Below are 17,863 nucleotides of genomic sequence, written 5' to 3'. Positions count from 1 at the left end.
GTACGCTTATCACGCTGCGCCTTGGTCCGTATCTTCCATAAACTATCTTGACAGAAGATCCCACCAACAGAGGACCAAGCAGCGTGCCCAGGAGGAGAAGATGGCGATGTCTCAGGTGGGCAAATGGTGGTCATGGGAGGAGATATTCGCGGGGAAAGGGCCATGGGCAAAGGTAAATGCCCAGGCAGGAGAGGAGAAACGGCGCCAACCGTGCCGACGACGGACACGCGAGAGGCAACCCCAATAATTTTTTTGGGGGGGGCACACGGCGTGGACGACGGGGCAGCAGGAGGCAGCTACAGGGTGAATCTGCAGACTAGGAGAGGAGGCCACCAGGTTACGGGGGCTATTGGTCCAGAGGGAGCAGGAGTTAATTGGTCGGAGGGAGGAGCTACAAGAGGCGTAGAGGGAGAGTGTAGAGGCACGGCGAGAGGAACTGGTTAGGCAGCAGAAGGAGCGGAGGTTTATAAGGAAACCCAGTCCCGCTCCTCGCACCAAGCAAGTGGTGTGTGTCACCAGTCCGGTCCGGCCCGTTCCTGCTCCCCGCACCAAGCCAGTGGTGCGCGTTGCCAGCCCGGTCCGTTCCTGCTCCCCGCACCAAGCCAGTGGTGCGTGTGTCCAGTCCGGCACGGCCCGTGCCTGTTCCACCGGTGCCTGGTCCGGCACCGGTCAGCTGCTCCACTCCGGAGCCAGAGCAATCCGCTTCACCGGGTTCCGGTCCAACTCCAGTCAGCGGATCCACTCCGGAGCCAGAGCAATCCGCTCCACCGGTGTCCAGTCCAGCTCCGGCCAGCGGCTCCATTCCGGAGCCTGTACGGTTTGATCCACCGTCGTCGCGTCCAGCTCCAGTCAGCGGTGCCAGACCAGATCAGGGGCGCAACGGGGAGGTGGAGAGAAAGTGGTGGTCACGCCCGGAGCCGGATCCACCTCCGAGGCGGAATGCCCACCCGGCCCCTACCCTGTTGTGTTTGTGTGGCGCGGTCGCAGTCCGCGCCTTTTTAGGGGGGGTACTGTCACGCCCTGGCTCTGGGGACTCTGAAATGTTGAGCCAGGGTGTGTAGTTTCTGTGTTATATTTTCTATGTTGATGTTCTAGATCGTTTAGATCTATGTTGGCCAGGGTGGTTCCCAATCAGAAGCAGCTGTATCTCGTTGTCTCTGATTGGGGACCATACTTAGGCAGCCTGTTTGGCACTAGTCGGTGTGGGATCTTGTTCCGTTAAGGTTTGTTTTGTGTAACCTAGGACTTCACGTTTCGTTTGTTTGTTGTTTTGTCGTGAGTTAAGTACATAATAAAATGTACGCTTATCACGCTGCGCCTTGGTCCGTATCTTCCGTTAACGATCGTGACACTGACTTTCTCTTGTAGCATTCAGGAAGGCCAGTGTGCTTGGTCTCTGATGGGTTTCTGTCCTCACAGGAGACAGAGCATATGGTCAATAAACTGGAGAAGACCAAAGATGAAGAACATTGTATCAACCCCAGTGTGTTTCAGGAGTTTATCACTGTGGCAAGGTTAGTGACCTGGCTCCTACTCTCTCTACTACTGAATGGTACATATGCTCCTGACTGTTTCAATTACTTCTGCTACTTAACAGTGGTCTTACTCTAGGTATCATGGAGAATGTTCACACTGCTCTCTTCTCTTCCAGTGAAAGTGATCTGGAGGAGGTCCTGACATTCTACACACACAAAAACAAATCAGCTAGCGTCTTCTTGAGAACCAAATGTAGGAGCACTAAACCTGACAATAGCAACAGCTATGGTTCGGGAGAGCCAGCTACCACAGAGAATCATAAAAGTGAGTAGAAATGTAATTATTTTTTGACACCATCTGTACAGTTGGGACCTTTGTATTCCAGTGCCCCACAAAGTTGACATATTTCTACAATTATTTTGACATTTCATTTAATTATTTGTTGAGAAATCGTTTATAATGTATTTGGACATTTTGATTTTGAAAAACCACATTGTGGAAAAAAAGACATACAAAGTCAAGTACAGGTCAGCTTCTAATAATTAACCCTCATTGGTTGAAAATAAATGTGTGTCGGAGCCATGGAATGGCTGGCTGGATGATAACAGGGATCTGGCTTATTTTGTGCTCTGAACAGCTCTGCCTGTGGCCGAAGACTGCTCCAGCGCCTCAGCCTCTGAGTCCTCACTGTCTGAAGTCAGAATCAGCACAGACCAGCCCACTGCAAATCAACCCACTGTAGAGCAACCGTCTGTAGCCCTTAGAAGTAGTAAACAACCTGAGGTCCAGGCCTCCCAGCACTCCTCCAGCTTCCCAGCTGTCTTAGACTGTGGCCACATCCACCTGCAGCACTACCCTCACCCCCAGAACCTACCTCAGTCTCTGCCCCTGCACTGCCCCCATCTCAGCCCTCGTCCTACGTCCAGTCTCGTCTCCACTCCCCTCGCCAGCCCGAGGCCCCTCCACAGCCCCAGGCCTTTGTGTTCTCCTCAGTCTCCACCCTGGTCCCCCAGCCCCCTCGGGTCATATGGGCAGCTGCCCGCCCTGGTCCCACCACAGTCTCAGCCCCACCGGTCTCCCAGGTCCTGAGGCAGGTCCAGTCCTTTACCTCCACCTCTTCCTCCTCCACGGCTGCAGCCTTGTCCTCCATGCCCGAGGACATCCACGTCTACAGTCAGAAGCTCTCCAGGCCCACTTCTGCAGGTCAGGGTAAAGAGAACACCCTTGATAGATGTCTGGTGTGTTCTCAGCTCCCAGTCTTTCTATGCCCTAAGACATTAATTAATAACATGTTTCGCTCTCTGCTTCAGCAATCAGAAGGACTGCCTCCTGCTGGCCCAGACCAGATCCAACTGGGGTCTTTAAGGATCTGGACTCCCTGTCTGCTCAGACCCAGTCCAACCAGCAAGCCATTGTCTTAGTCCTGCAGAAACTGGCTGAAAAGCAGGCTGCCCACCAGTACACCAGCTCCAGCTACATCAGTCTCCTAACACAATATGTGAGTCTCCTGTCACCCTACCCAACCCCTCTTACTTGCTCAACAACTAGATAGTGTTCATATCAGGATACAAAACTACTACAAATCTATCATACACTGTAAAGTGATTTGTGTTATTCTCTAGATGAGTAAAGGGAATCCACACATCCTGCACAGTGGTCTTACTGCAAGGGTTTTAATATTCCACCGGGTTGTTGGTGTGTAAACCTCTCTGTGACCCCATTGTGAGTGACAGCTCAGAGCTCAGTATTGCTTACTCATCCAGCAGGCAGAGCAGAGTGGTGGGGTGGTGAGCTGATCTGAGGCTCCGTGTGAGGTCTCATTATCAGATGCACCAAAGGGGTCACTGTTGATATTTAACAGGTAGTCACTTTTTCTGTGGTTATTGATGCTTATAAATAAAATAATGTGGAAATTAGAACTGAGTGGGGGAGCGATGGATCTGTTTGCTCCACCACCACTTTTTTTCAACTTTTCCCTGAAGGTTTTTTGTTCACAGTGGGTAAGCCCACCAGCCTCCCTCCCTCCCTCTCTCTCCCTCCCTGGGAGTTTCTTGTGATGGCACCAGACCACACAGAATGCAGTTGTATATCTTCCTCTTCTCTGTACAGTATTCTATTTCTCTGAAAGGTGTTCCCTGTAATTCCCATGGAAAGTTAATCCTGGTCATGACAGAGGGTTATTTTGCAGAGCAAAATAGTTTAATGGTTTGCACTTAAAGGGTCTGAATATACTTGGCCTTTCCCTTGACTCAGATTAGAAGTCATTAAATCACTTATTTAACTCAATAGAGTGTTTTGTATGGAGAAGCAACACCCTGTTGCACGGTTGACCTCTGAAGATTCAGCAATTACTCTTTTTCACATGCCAGGCCTCATCTTTTGGGAATAACCGTAACTACCTCTTACAATGTAATTGTTTCCAATGGGGTGAATTTAAGTATTGTTATCATGTGTAATCTAATCTAATCTAATCTTTGGCCGTAAAATATGTGCTTGATTGTGAGTCCTCCCTCTAACTAACTTGCGTCTTGAGGGCGTGCAACATGATTACACTTTAATAACGTTTTTTTAGACAGGCCCATGTACACCCCAACATGATTCAACATGATATAGTATTTAAGTAATTACATTTTGGTTTGGAGAAGGGTGTTCTTTGACCCATTGTGTTGAAACGTGATAGCATTAATGTCACTATGTCTCTTATGTTTCGGGTATATCAAACAGGGCATTATTTGCACCCAAAACTGTGAATTGTAAATTAAAGTCATTTCCTCCCTCCCTCAGTCCCACCCAGGAGAGCAGAAGCAGACACACATCAAGTGTAATGCTAGCAATGTACATATTAAGGTAGCCTGGAGTTGTCCACTAAGATGAGAAACACCTTAGTCCTGATGAACAACATGGGTGTGCCTTTTGAGCAGTTATTCACGGTTGATTAGGTAATGTTGGAATTTCAGATTTCATGGATTCAAATTTATATTAAAATGTATTATGGATTTACTGAAAATAAATGCCTAATTGGCATACCATTTGAGATCTGTTGACAGTGTATTGTGGATTACCTGCAAATCCTTTAGGATTGAAAATAAACTATATCGGGCCCTGAAAAGCAGCCCGACCTGGCTGTGTTCTGTCAGCTCCTGCATTAATTTAAACACCTGTCATTTAGGAATGTTTGAGTTTTCCCTTTCCCTGGAATGAAGACTAGCCAAACAATTAGTTCACCTACCCAGAACTCGGATTAAAAACCAGAGAAAATAAACAACCCTGTCATTTCTAAAAAGAAGGTGGACAAAAGTACTTTTTTTCCACTTTGCAGAATCACAATCACGCATGAGAAAATCTATTTTTTCCTCCAAATAAAATGTCAACTATCACCATTAACTGAACTCATCAGGAAACAGATTAATAATTTGTCATTTGTTCTCCAGTCTCTTTTTCCCCTAGTCCAGTGCTTTTCATGAGCCCCTCTGTGTGGTTCTGCACAGTAGGCTGGAGGGCAGGAAACAGAGGAGGGCAATAGAAATCTGTGTAAGTATTCATTTCCACCAAATTCCAGGCCTGTCTGATAATGGCTCCCAGGGCAGTATAGATAGTACCGTATGTTGGGAGAGTGCAGCAGATGATGCTGTAGCATGCTGTAATGTAATGGGGAGGGATACTGTAGCACCTAATTGCTAATTGTGCTGTTATTGTTGTAAACAGATTTGACTGGTGAGTAATGACCAGTGTCCCTCTCAGGAGGGTGGGGGGCAAAGGGGAGGGGGGACCACCTGGATGCAGAGCGTATTGGAGACCGGAGACTAGCTCCCTGATGCACTATGTACATTTCACACAGCTGGGGTGGGAGAAATGAGACTGGTGCTGTTGCTGCTGCTGCATCACAGAGGGAAGTCGCCAGTGGGTATGAGTCAAGTAAGAACAAATAGAGAGTCCTGGTGTCTGCAGTACCATAGTGGGAAGACAAGTAACTTAAACTGATTATATTACCTGTATCTGCTTGCGTACTGAATAAGACCATGTATTGACAGTTCAGGTTTAACCATTTTTCTCTGGAGAGATTCCTGGCAGACATGTTTTACCACAAATGTTCAGAATGTAGGCGTTATTGTGCCAATGATGAATACAGTTTCTGATGCATTGTCACTGTGTGTTCTCTTGTCCCTGCAGTTGACCAATCTGAACCTGACTAACAGGGTGCTGAGAAGAGGGGCCATCACCCTGACCCCCGCGGTGTGACATGGAGCTGTGGCCCAGTGGCCTGTCAGGGTTGTCCATTCGGACACAGACCCCATCAGCAGCACTACTGGGTAAGTCAAACACATCAAACCTATTTAACAGACACCTTCCTAAAGAATCACAAGATGCTCACGTGCAACACGCAATGCAGTTATACTGACCCACGTGCAGGAAATTCCCTTAGACCATCACTTATGTCCATAGATGTGGTAAAGAGGGCAACCGAACTCGACCAAAACGACGGAATTGCCATGGATTTTCCCCCAGCAAAATTAGCCTACATTTAGGTAATTGTTTATATGTGTACACTACCAGTCAAAGGTTTGGACACACCTACTCATTCAAGGGTTTTTCTTTATGTTTGACTATTCTTTTCATTGTAGAATAATAGTGAAGAGATCAAAACTATGAAATAACACATATGGAATCATGTAGTAACCAAAAAAGTGTTAAACAAATCAAAATATATTTTACATTTGAGATTCTTCAAATAGCCACCCTTTGCCTTGATGACAGCTTTGCACACTCTTGGCATTTTACCAAATAGGGCTATCTTCTCTATACCTTGTCACAACACAACTGATTGGCTCAAACACATTAAGAAGGAAAGAAATTCCACAAATTAACTTTTAAGAAGGCACACCTGATAATTGAAATGCATTCCAGATGACTAGGTCATGAAGCTGGTTGAGAGATTGCCAAGAGTGTGCAAAGCTGTCATCAAGGCAAAGGGTGGCTATTTGAAGAATCTCAAATATAAAATATATTTTGATTTGTTTAACACTTTTTTGGTTCCTACATTTGTTTTGATGTCTTCACTATTATTATACAATGTAGAAAATAGTAAAAATAAAGAAAAACCCTTGAATTAATAGGTGTGTCCAAACTTTTGACTGGTATTGTATTTCACAGAATGTTGAGGTAAAAATCGGAGTATAATGCTTGTATGGATGTCAACCCCAACACATGTTCATGTCATCCTTACCAATCAACTGCATTACAGTTAAAAACGACTGACTACCATCAATGATTTCTGTATGCTAGCTTTGCTAACCAGCTCATAAAACGGGAGTTAACATTTAGCAGTCACTTCTTCTAAACCTGAAAATGGACACGTCCTACATGTTATGCAGCGAAAACAGCTAAATATATCCAAATCGGACTTAAGTAACCTCATGTATTAGGCCTGTTACAATACATAAATCATGACGGATGTGACGAATATGCACTTTGTTAGATCAGATTTGTTGAACGTCTGCGTTCCATTACTGCATCTATAGTCCGAGTCGATATTCACATAATAATAAGGAATTCCCCTCGACCACGCCCACAAATTGGGGAAACAAACATGCTTTCCCATTGACCCCCATTGTAAAAGAGCCAACTTCGTCATAGATTTGTTGTAATACCAAAATAACAAAACATGCCGAAAAGCTGCAGTGTTGTTCAATGTACATGTAACCAGGTCAAAATTCCCGACCTACAGTTCGCAATGCTCTCACGTAGGGAAATAGAGCTTGCGAGAAGAGCCCTGTGGCTTCAGGCTATTCTGAGTGGGAAATGTGGGAAACTGGTGTACAAGTAGGCTACACGTAGGTATGTGTGTTAAAAAATGTCATCACAGGTAAGACATTTCACTTGTTAAGTATAGTCAATTTGTTACGCCACTCACTACCTGTAGCTGTATCGTCTGTTTGTTTGTGTTGTTGGTCTTGGCTAGCTTAATGTTCCGGTTGGTAGCTACTGTAACTAGCACTCACTCACTCACGTGGCTGCTAGCACTGTCATGAAAAGGGGCATGAGGGAAGCCCTACAATATTACGTGTGTCTAAGTAGTGAGAACGCTAGGGAGAAGGCAATGTTGAAAAGTCATCTTTATACATTCTTACATGTAGTTTTGTAATTGACTAAAACAAGCAGACAAAAATAAAATTGTGTTTGAAAAAGGCCAAGTATTTGCTGCGAGCCAATGGGGTAACCTAGGTAACCACAGGTTGTTTTCCGCACAGGCGGGCGGGCCCGTGACATTCTATCTAATACCGACTGGGTGTATTGGTTCAGTGCACTACCATACTCTGTTCATATACTGATAACGACTGTTTAAGCCACTGATTGGTTGTACAATGAGAAATTATCCAGGATTAAAGTACAGTCTTGAATAAAGAAAGGCACACAATATAATCTAGCTCAACCGAGCAATAATATCCTCTACAATAAACAATCACACACAAAGACAAGGGGGGCAGAGGGAACACTTATACAGGTACTGATGAGGGGATATGAACCAGGTGTGTGTAATAAACAAGACAAAACAAATGGAATGATGAGATGAGGAGCGGCAGTGGCTAGAAGGCCGGTGACGACGAACGCCGAAGCCTGCCTGAACAAGGAGAGGAGGCAGCTTCGGAGGAAGTTGTGACAGCAACAGAGTGAATGGAATGGTATCAAACACATCAAAATCATGTGTTTGATGTATTTGATACCATTCCACTCTGCTCCTGCCATTACCATGAGCCCGTACTCCTGTCTGAAAAATCTAAAAACCTCTTTTCGCTTTGTCGTTATGGGGTATTATGGGGTTGTTATGGGGTATTATGGGGTCATTATGGGGTATTATGTGTAGAATGATGAGGATAATAAAAAAAAATCCATTTTAGAATAAGGCTGTAATGTAACAAAATGTGGAAAAGGTCAAGGGGTCTGAATACAGTGCGTTCAGAAAGTATTCATACCCCTTGACTTATTTCACATTTTGTTGTGTTACAGCCTGAATTCAAAATTGATTAAATAGATGTTTTGTCTCACCCATTTACACACAATATCCCATAATGACAAAGTGAAAACATATTTGTATAATTTTTTGCTAATTTCTTGAAAATGAAATACAGAAATATCTAATTTATGTAAGTATTCACACCCCTTTGCTTTGACACTCCAAATTGAGCTTAGGTGCATCCAATTTCCTTTGATCATCCTTGAGATGTCACTACAACTTGATTGGAGCCAATTCAATTGTTTGGACATTATTTGGAAAGAAACACACCTGGTCCCATAGTTGACTGTACATGTCAGAGCAGAAACTATACCATGAAGTCCAAGGAACTGTCCGTAGATTACCGAGATAGAATTCTGATGAGGCATATATCTGGGGAAGGGTATAAAACAGTCTAGAGTGTTCAAAGTTTCCAAGAGCACAATGGTCTCCATCATTGGGAAATTGAAAAAATATGGAACTACTCAGACTCTGCCTTGAGCTGGCCGTCCGACCAAACTGAGCAACCGGTCAAGAAGGACCTTGGTCAGGGAGGTGACCACTCTGACAGAACTACAGAGTTCCTTGGCTAAGATGAATGAACCACCAATCTGGGCTTTATGGAAGAGTGGCCAGAAAAAGGCACATGACAGCACGTCTGGAGTTTGCAAAAAGGCACGTGAAAGACTCTGAGAGCATAAAGCAAAAGATTCTGTGGTCTGATGAGACAAACATTTTACTCTTTGGCCTGAATGCAAAGCGCGATGTCTAGAGAAAACCAGGCACAGCTCATCACCCGTTTAACACCATCCCTACCGGAAAGCATGGTGGTGGCAGCATCAGAATGTGAAGGTCTTTGAGTGTTAGGATAATAGCCATTGTTTATAGGGAAAATACGAGTAGGAGATTACACTATATATACAAAAGTATATAGACACCCCTTCAAATGAGTGGATTCAGCTATTTCAGCCACACCGTTGCTGACATGGGTATAAATTCGAGCACACAGCCATGCAATCTCCATAGACAAACATTGGCAGTAGAATGGCATTACTTACAACGTCGCACCGTCATAGGATTCCGCCTTTCCAACTAGTCAGTTCATCAAATTTCTGCCCTGCTAGAGCTGCCCCGGTCAACTGTAAGTGCTGTTATTGTGAAGTGGAAACGTCTAGGAGCAACAACGGCTCAGCTGCTAAGTGGTAGGCCACACAAGCTCACAGAACGGGACCGCCGACTGCTGAAGCGCCTAGCGCATAAACATCGTCTGTCCTCGGTTGCAACACTCACTACCAAGTTCCAAACTGCCTCTGGAAGCAACATCCGCACAAGAACTGTTCGTCGGGAGCTTCATGAAATGGGTTTCCATGGCCGAGCAACCGCACACAAGCCTAAGATCACCGTGCGCAATGCCAAGCGTCGGCTGGAGTGGTGTAAAGCTCGCCGCCATTGGACTCTGGAGCAGTGGAAACGAGTTCTCTGGAGTGATGAATCACGCTTCACCATCTGGCATTCCGACGGACGAATCGCTACCAATAGAATGCACTGTATTAGTCTAAAGGAAGTGCCACATTTATTTTTTACCCCCATGTGCCATCTGTTTTTACAGAAGTGGCTTGGATCACATCAGTCATTTTGGTGAGGACTCTCCAAAGTTCTAGGCTATCCCTAATGCGGATGCCTTTCTCTTGGTCTCCCTGATAGTGCTTGCCAGTGAGAGGTTCACAAGAGCTGTGCTCAACCACTTGAGAGGTTTTTAGTGTGACTATTCTGAGAGCCTCATTCAAGTAGGGGCAAATTAACATTTTGAGGATTTTCTGTATAATCGACTTTGGACAATTTTATAGGCGCTTTAGTTTGTGGTAGCCTATTTGGTCACGGTCAATAAAACCTCAAGGCAGGTTTAATGGTCTCTGAAGAACCTTTAAATTGAAGACTGATAGTCTTTCTTTGGAAAGTATTTTCAACTTCCAACACTTCTGGGCTTAGTGGGGTGTTTCAATTTAGGCCTGTGCATGAAAATAAGACGTTTTAATTTTGCTTTGTGAGGCTAGCAGAGGAGTTGACACATAGCTACCTGGTGTGTGTGACTCATCCTGGCAGCCTAACACATTGCATTGAATAAGAGGGGGTCAGAGTCAACAATAAGTCGGCCACAGAGCCAATCTGCTCCAACCCTCTCCTCCACAACCATGCTCTCCCCTCACATTGGGACAGTGGAGACTGCAGAGAGGGAGATCGAGAAGAGAAAGAGAGGGAGAGAAGAAAAGTGAGCACATGGACTCGTGAATATGTGTGCAAGACTGTGTCACGTGACTGCCGGGCAGTTCAACCTGTGCTGGATGCTGCTTCTGGAAGAGGTGGCCGAGCAAGGGTTAAGCATACATGGTTGCTCTCTCTATTTTTACAGTGATATGTGAGTGACAATGTCTCAGACAGTTTGGCCCTGATCTCTGTTTTTCTAGTCCAGCCCTTCCTTATGTATGGAACTGTCAGGGAATTCCTGGAATGTCTGGCCTTTTCCCTTTTTAAAATGTTTTTATTTCCACAAACGAAGGAAGATGGGTTTAATAGAATTCAACTCAAAGAGTAGTTGTATAGAGAGAGACACAAGTTCACTTTTGCATTTCACATTTTAAATGTAGCCTAATTGTCAATTGACCTTGATGGATTATCCTTCTTTCTGTTGTAAGTCCTTTTATCTTATCTACTTTCTCCTTTTGTCTACCTTTTACACATTTGACTCTATTTTGATCCCAGTTCATGTCAGGACTATTCAACTTTTTAACTGGAAATCCTCTCATAAAAAAAAGAATAAAAGACTGTTCTTGAGTGCACTACAGTAAGTTGCCATTTATGAGCTCTGCGGTTAATATTTCATAACAGAGATTTTGATGAGATTCTTCACCTTGTCACTGGACAGCTCAGGTAAAACGGTTATCTGATAAGAACATACCATCACTTTCTCTCTGTAACTTTCCATTTGGTACCCACTGAGCACCAACACAAAACCCTCTTTTCCCCCCTTTACCCGCAACAGTATATTTGGTGCAGGGATCTTAGAAAGCGGTATAACATTGTTGATGAGATATTAGGATAAATTACCTTGATTTCGACTTTGAGTGCTATTTCTTTATTGTAGGATTTCCTGAGCCCCCTACAACTGGGGCCGGTGGTCTGTGCCAAACATACTGAAACTGTTAAGCGCACTGGCTCTTTAAGCAGCAACCACAGGGGTGAAGCATGATGGGTTTCAAAGAGTAGCTGGGCCCTTTGTTGTGCCGACACACTGCCAGGATCTGCCAGGTATGCTGCCTCAGCAGAAACATGAGAGAGCGAGAGAGACGCTGCTTCCCCACTCTTCTCCACTCCAGTCTGCTGACAGCCTGGGGCAGGGGGCTGCTGGCTACACTCACATTCATAAACACCATTATCCCTCTACTATATATTACCCACCACACCACTCACAACTCTACTGTCAGGAGAAACGCTTGACTTCCCGGTTTCTGAATATTCCCGACCACATAATTAATGTAAAATTATGTTTGATTTCTCCCAGGCATTATATTGACCTGAAATTCTCCAACATCAGGGTGAATGACCAATAGGTGCATGGTGTCTCGTTAGCTCTCTTTTGCTCGTTAACGGCAAGCATATAAAAGACGGACAGATTGTCTACAGCCTCTGATATATTCAGGTAATTTTACCCCATCCAGACCCTGGGCTCAGGTAAGAATTCATTTCCAGTAAGTTATTGGGTACTTCTCTGGATTGGTAATAGTTGTGGTTTTAAATTGTGATGGAGCACCATGATTATTGTGTATTTTGGTTTGGAATACGTCATAGTTGGTGCATTCTACTCCCCTCAACACTATTAGAAAAAAGGGTTGTCACGCCCTGGCTCTGGGGACTCTTGTAAGTTGAGCCAGGGTGTTAGTTTCTTTGTGTAGTGTCTATGTTCCGTGTAGGTTTGTGTTATTGACCGAGGACTTCACGTATCGTTTTGTTGTTTTTGTTGCTGTTTGAGAAGTACCTATTAAAGTATGTACTCATATCACGCTGCGCCTTGGTCCACTCATTATGACGAGCGTGACAAGGGCTCCATAAGGGTTCTTCGGCTGTCCCATTATGACGAGCGTGACAGAAGATCCCACCAATACAGGACCAAGCAGCGTGTCCAGGAGCAAACGCCGGAGGTAACGTTAGTGGATGTCCTCCTCGGTTGGGGGCAGATCACGGAGGAGGAGGCCGTCCGTTACCGGAGGGCGATGAAGGGGGAGACCCAGGCAGGAGAGGAGAAGCGGCGCCAACCGGGCCGTCGTCGGACAGGCGAGAGGCACCCCCCAAAAATTTTTTTGGGGGGGCACACGGCATGGACGACGGGGCTGCTGGAGGCAGATAAAGGGCGAGTTTGTGGACGAGGAGAGAAGGCCACCAGGTTACGGGGGCCATTGGTCAGTAGAGGGAAGGAGAGTGTAGAGGCACGGCGAGAGGTACTGAGGTGTGTTACCAGTCCGGTCCGGCCCATTCCTGATCCCCACACAAGGCCAGTGGTGTGTGTTCCCAGTACAGTCTGGCCTGTTCCTGTCCCTCGCTCCAAGCCTGTGTTGCGCGTCGCTAGCCCGGCCCGGCCTGTTCCTGCCCCTCGCACCAAGCCTGTGGTGCGCGTCGCCAGCCCGGCCCGGCCTGTTCCTGCCCCTCGCACCAAGCCAATGGTGCGCGTCGCCAGCCCGGCCCGGCCTGTTCCTGCCCCTCGCACCAAGCCAATGGTGCGCATCGCCAGCCCGGCCCGGCCTGTTCCTGCCCCTCGCACCAAGCCAATGGTGCGCGTCGCCAGCCCGGCCCGGCCTGTTCCTGCCCCTCGCACCAAGCCAATGGTGCGCGTCGCCAGCCCGGCCCGGCCTGTTCCTGCCCCTCGCACCAAGCCAATGGTGCGCGTCGCCAGCCCGGCCCGGCCTGTTCCTGCCCCTCGCACCAAGCCAATGGTGCGCGTCGCCAGCCCGGCCCGGCCTGTTCCTGCTCCCCGCACCAAGCCTGTGGTGCGCGTCGCCAGCCCGGCCCGGCCTGTTCCTGCCCCTCGCACCAAGCCTGTGGTGCGCGTCGCCAGCCCGGCCCGGCCTGTTCCTGCCCCTCGCACCAAGCCAATGGTGCGCGTCGCCAGCCCGGCCCGGCCTGTTCCTGCCCCTCGCACCAAGCCAATGGTGCGCGTCGCCGGCCCGGCCTGTTCCTGCCCCTCGCACCAAGCCAATGGTGCGCGTCGCCAGCCCGGCCCGGCCTGTTCCTGCCCCTCGCACCAAGCCAATGGTGCGCGTCGCCAGCCCGGCCCGGCCTGTTCCTGCTCCCCGCACCAAGCCTGTGGTGCGCGTCGCCAGCCCGGCCCGGCCTGTTCCTGCCCCTCGCACCAAGCCAATGGTGCGCGTCGCCAGCCCGGCCCGGTCTGTTCCTGCCCCTCGCACCAAGCCAATGGTGCGCGTCGCCAGCCCGGCCCGGCCTGTTCCTGCTCCCCGCACCAAGCCAGTGGTGCGCTTCGTCAGCCCGGTCCGGCCCATTCCTGCTCCCCGCACCAAGCCAATGGTGCGCGTCGTCAGCCCAGTCCGGCCCGTCCCTGCTCCCCGCACCAAGCCAATGGTGCGCGTCGTCAGCCCAGTCCGGCCCGTTCCTGCTCTCCGCACCAAGCCTGTGGTGCGCGTTGTCAGTCCGGCACAGCCCGTGCCTGTTTCACCGGTGCCTGGTCAGGTACCGGTCAGCTGCTCCACACCGGAGCCTAAGCAATCCGCTCCACCGATGTCCAGTCCAGCTCCAGCCAGCGGGACCAGACCAGGGGCACTACGGGGTGGTTGTTAGAGGGTGGTGGTCACGCCCGGAGCCGGATCCGCCTCCGAGGAGGAATGCCCACCCGGCCCCTTCCCTGTTGGGTTTATGTTGGCGCGGTCGCAGTCCGCGCCTTTGGGGGGGGGGGGGGGGGTACTGTCACGCCCTGGCTCTGGGGACTCTTGTAAGTTGAGCCAGGGTGTTCGTTTCTTTGTGTAGTGTCTATGTTCCGTGTAGGTTTGTGTTATTGACCGAGGACTTCACGTATCGTTTTGTTGTTTTTGTTGCTGTTTGAGAAGTACCTATTAAAGTATGTACTCATATCACGCTGCGCCTTGGTCCACTCATTATGACGAGCGTGACAAGGGTTCCATAAGGGTTCTTCGGCTGTCCCTATAGAATAACCCTTTTTGGTTCTAGGTAGAACCCTTTTGGGTTCCATGTAGAACCCTCTGTGGAAAGGGTTCTACCTGGAACCAAAAGAGTTCTTCCTGGAACCAAAAAGGGTTCTTCAAAGGGCTCTTCTATGGGGACAGCTGAAGACTCATTTTAGGTTCTAGATAGCACCTTTTTTTCTAAGAGTGTACACTCTTAACTCCATCTCTTCCTTGATATCCAAATAACCACAGGGCCACTATCTCTGGTTCTGCAGTACTCAAGGACCTCTCAGACCCTGGTCACCGCAACACACATACTGGTATTTTCGGTTTTGTTCAATATTTTGTCAGACTGTTGTTTTACTTGGTCGGATGTTGTTGGGGCATTTCATTCCATTTGCAGAGGCAATTCGGCTCACCAGAAAACTCAAGAGAAACTTAAAAATAAACTGGGTAAAAAACAATGCACAGCAAAAATGGTTTGATGTCTTCCTCATTTTCATAAAAACCTAAATTGGACCCAGATGTAGTGCCTGGAGTGAGGCATCCCCTGAAGTAGGGGAGTGTGAAAATCCACCATGGGATAAGGGGGCCATGCTAATGAGTCGACATAGTCACCCTGGTAACAGCCCTGCCCCTCTCAGCAGGCAGCATGGACTAAACCCCTCTCTCCCTCCATCTCAACCTCAATGTCAGTCACACACATCAGAGATGGACTGATGCACTGCACGCACACTGCCACTCTGAACCCATCCAGAAGCTCTGTGCTTCTCAACATTATAGGCTCTAGTACTACGCGTTTCATAGCTATCATATCAATGCCCCACTAGGCAGAGGACAGGGAAGAGAAAATAAATACGTTCTGGAAATACCACTGAGCCTGATGATATCCACATTGGCCAGCTAGGCCAGGTCTTAGCGGTATGGTGGGCTGCAGCAGCATGATGTCATTTCAGAACGGCCTCTTTCCCACATTCAGTGCTGAGTTAGATTGATGCTGCACATGTGCTCAGCTCGCACTGCTGTGTTATTGTAAGTCATATCAGCATATTACAGTATGGTGAGCGCAGCAGGGATCATACTGACACCCACATGTTACAGGCAGACCAGGCAGGCAGGGAAGGCCCCAGGCTGCTAAAGCCTCACACATGTACTGTACCATACTGTACCAGTGATGGGAAACTCAGATGTGGCTGTTTTTTCCCTTCCCTATTTGTTATTTATTGTGCTGGAATTGAATGGCCAGGAACTGAGGTTCCTGATGTGGGACTCTGGGGATGTGTGATTTGGCCTCCCATGTAGCTCAAGTGGAGCGATACTGATAAAGACTAACTGAAGCATAACTGGGAATTGTTTTGGGGAAAAATACTTAAATAATAATTAATGGAAATGAAACCATCCATCAGGGTTTTGTTTTTGTCTTGTGGTCGTCTACAATCTGTAGTCTTAAAGGGTTCACAGACAGACCTTTGATAGCAGCAGAGGGTGAAAAAAGTTTGAATGGCTCTGGATCGCACCAGTTGTTTTTGCAATATACATGCCATTATGTGAAATGAGAAATGCATGGGCGGATGGCTCGTTCACATGACTTTCAGATCCCTTGTGTCTTTGTTTGACTACGCCCGACAGGAATATTTTTAATGTAGCCTGTGTGAGCGACACTGGATTATTTTCCCGCAGCGCACATTTCTTTAAAGATTAATTGAATTCTAATTTTAGACCTTATCTCAGTTCTGTTCTAAAAATGTCTCTGCGAATTGTGATATTTCAAGTCTGATAATATTTTCTTTAACTCTTACTTTATACAAATGTTATTGCATCTTATGGGAGGAATTTCCAGGAAACTCTTCACTTTTTTTGTGTGAAATGGGACCTCAGGGTTTCTAATTCGTTATCTCTCCCTCTATCTCTCTCTTTCTTCCTTTACATGTTTTTCTCTTAGCTCCCTGTTCTTTAGGGCATAATTTTTTGGCTGAAGGGGTGCTTTTCCTTTTCACAGACTCTGCCGTGAACTTGGGGGGGGCGAGCCCTGACTCCCCCTGACTCCCCCTGACTCCCCCATTGCTTTAGATGGGGCCAAAAAGGTAAAAGGCTGAAAGGCTTAGTGCTAATGAGAGGTAATCCAGTTACAAACGTGTGGAGCCGTTCAAAGGTTGGCTTTCCAGGTTGTGGCTTTGTGATGCGGATGGAACGTGATGCGCTGAGAGCCCTGAGGTGGGAGAGGTTTCAATGTTTTTAATGAGCCCCATGTTTGCCACGGGTCTACTCTCTGCTTTGCCTCTGTGATTGGTCTGTTTTGACAGGAAGGCATCTGGGTGCAGCGGCTGGGGTGCCACACGCTGTCCTGTCCCCTTTACCTCTCGTTCGCCGTCTTACTACTCAATATGTGGAGGGAAATAGACCAGTTAATGAGCTAATACCAAATTTCAGTCTTGGTTGCACGATCAAGTGACTGACAATGAGAAGATGGTAGGCCTAAATACTGACTTGACTAACCACTGCTGTGGTTTTTCTGTTCCACTGTTGTCTGAGCCTAACTTTTTGCATCAGAAAAAGCTAGATGCTCAACTCTTAATTTATCAAGCATACAGTACACATGAACTTTGGAACTATTTTTGATCACATTTCCTCTGCTCCCATAGCCCCAGGCCGTTGAGAGATGAGGAGGGTCTTTGGGATGGGGAAACTCAGAGTGCCTACAACCTGGTGACAGGCGTCAGGCACCAGCATCACTACCATCCCACTCCAGGCAGCTACCAGCTCCAGTTCGCCATCCAGCAGCTGCAGCAGCAGAAGTTCCAGTCCCACCAACTGTTGGACCAGAGCCTCACCCGCCACCAGGTCAGTGAGCTGCAGACCACAAAATCACGGACCGGACGGTAGGGTAACTCCGGTTGTGGAGTTTAGAGAAAAAGATGACTGCTATTCGTGGCTTAAGTTATGAGAGACAACAGTGTAGTTCTGGTTGGCTTGGGACTATTCAGCCCAACAAAATGAGACCTTGCCCTTCTGTAAACCACAGGCTGAACATGGAGAACCTCATGTTCAGGTAGATCCAGAAACCTTGCTAGACTATATACAGTGTGGTGAGCGTGCATTAGAAACAATCCTTATCTCACTGGGCTGAAAGCTGCACACAATCCAAACCTGTGTTCAGCTTTGTGCCAAAACCATTTTAGATACTTTTTGTGATTTTCTCTGATTGGGG

General features: G+C 47.5%; 1 pseudogene across 1 annotated transcript in view; it reads left to right on the top strand.

Moving 5' to 3' along the window:
- Positions 1–17,863, top strand: part of LOC311102632 (tubulin polyglutamylase TTLL5-like) — a 43,206-nt pseudogene that overhangs the window by 14,133 nt on the left and 11,210 nt on the right. Inside the window, exons 12-17 of the transcript in view lie at positions 1,420–1,514; positions 1,652–1,800; positions 2,114–2,685; positions 2,787–2,974; positions 5,647–5,786; positions 17,298–17,496. The product of the transcript in view is annotated as a tubulin polyglutamylase TTLL5-like (transcript). The remainder of the gene's footprint in view (positions 1–1,419; positions 1,515–1,651; positions 1,801–2,113; positions 2,686–2,786; positions 2,975–5,646; positions 5,787–17,297; positions 17,497–17,863) is intronic.

This window comes from Coregonus lavaretus (assembly GCF_964263955.1).
Source record: "Coregonus lavaretus genome assembly, chromosome: 27".
Lineage (NCBI taxonomy): Eukaryota > Metazoa > Chordata > Actinopteri > Salmoniformes > Salmonidae > Coregonus > Coregonus lavaretus.
This window is presented reverse-complemented; position numbering and strand designations above follow the sequence as displayed.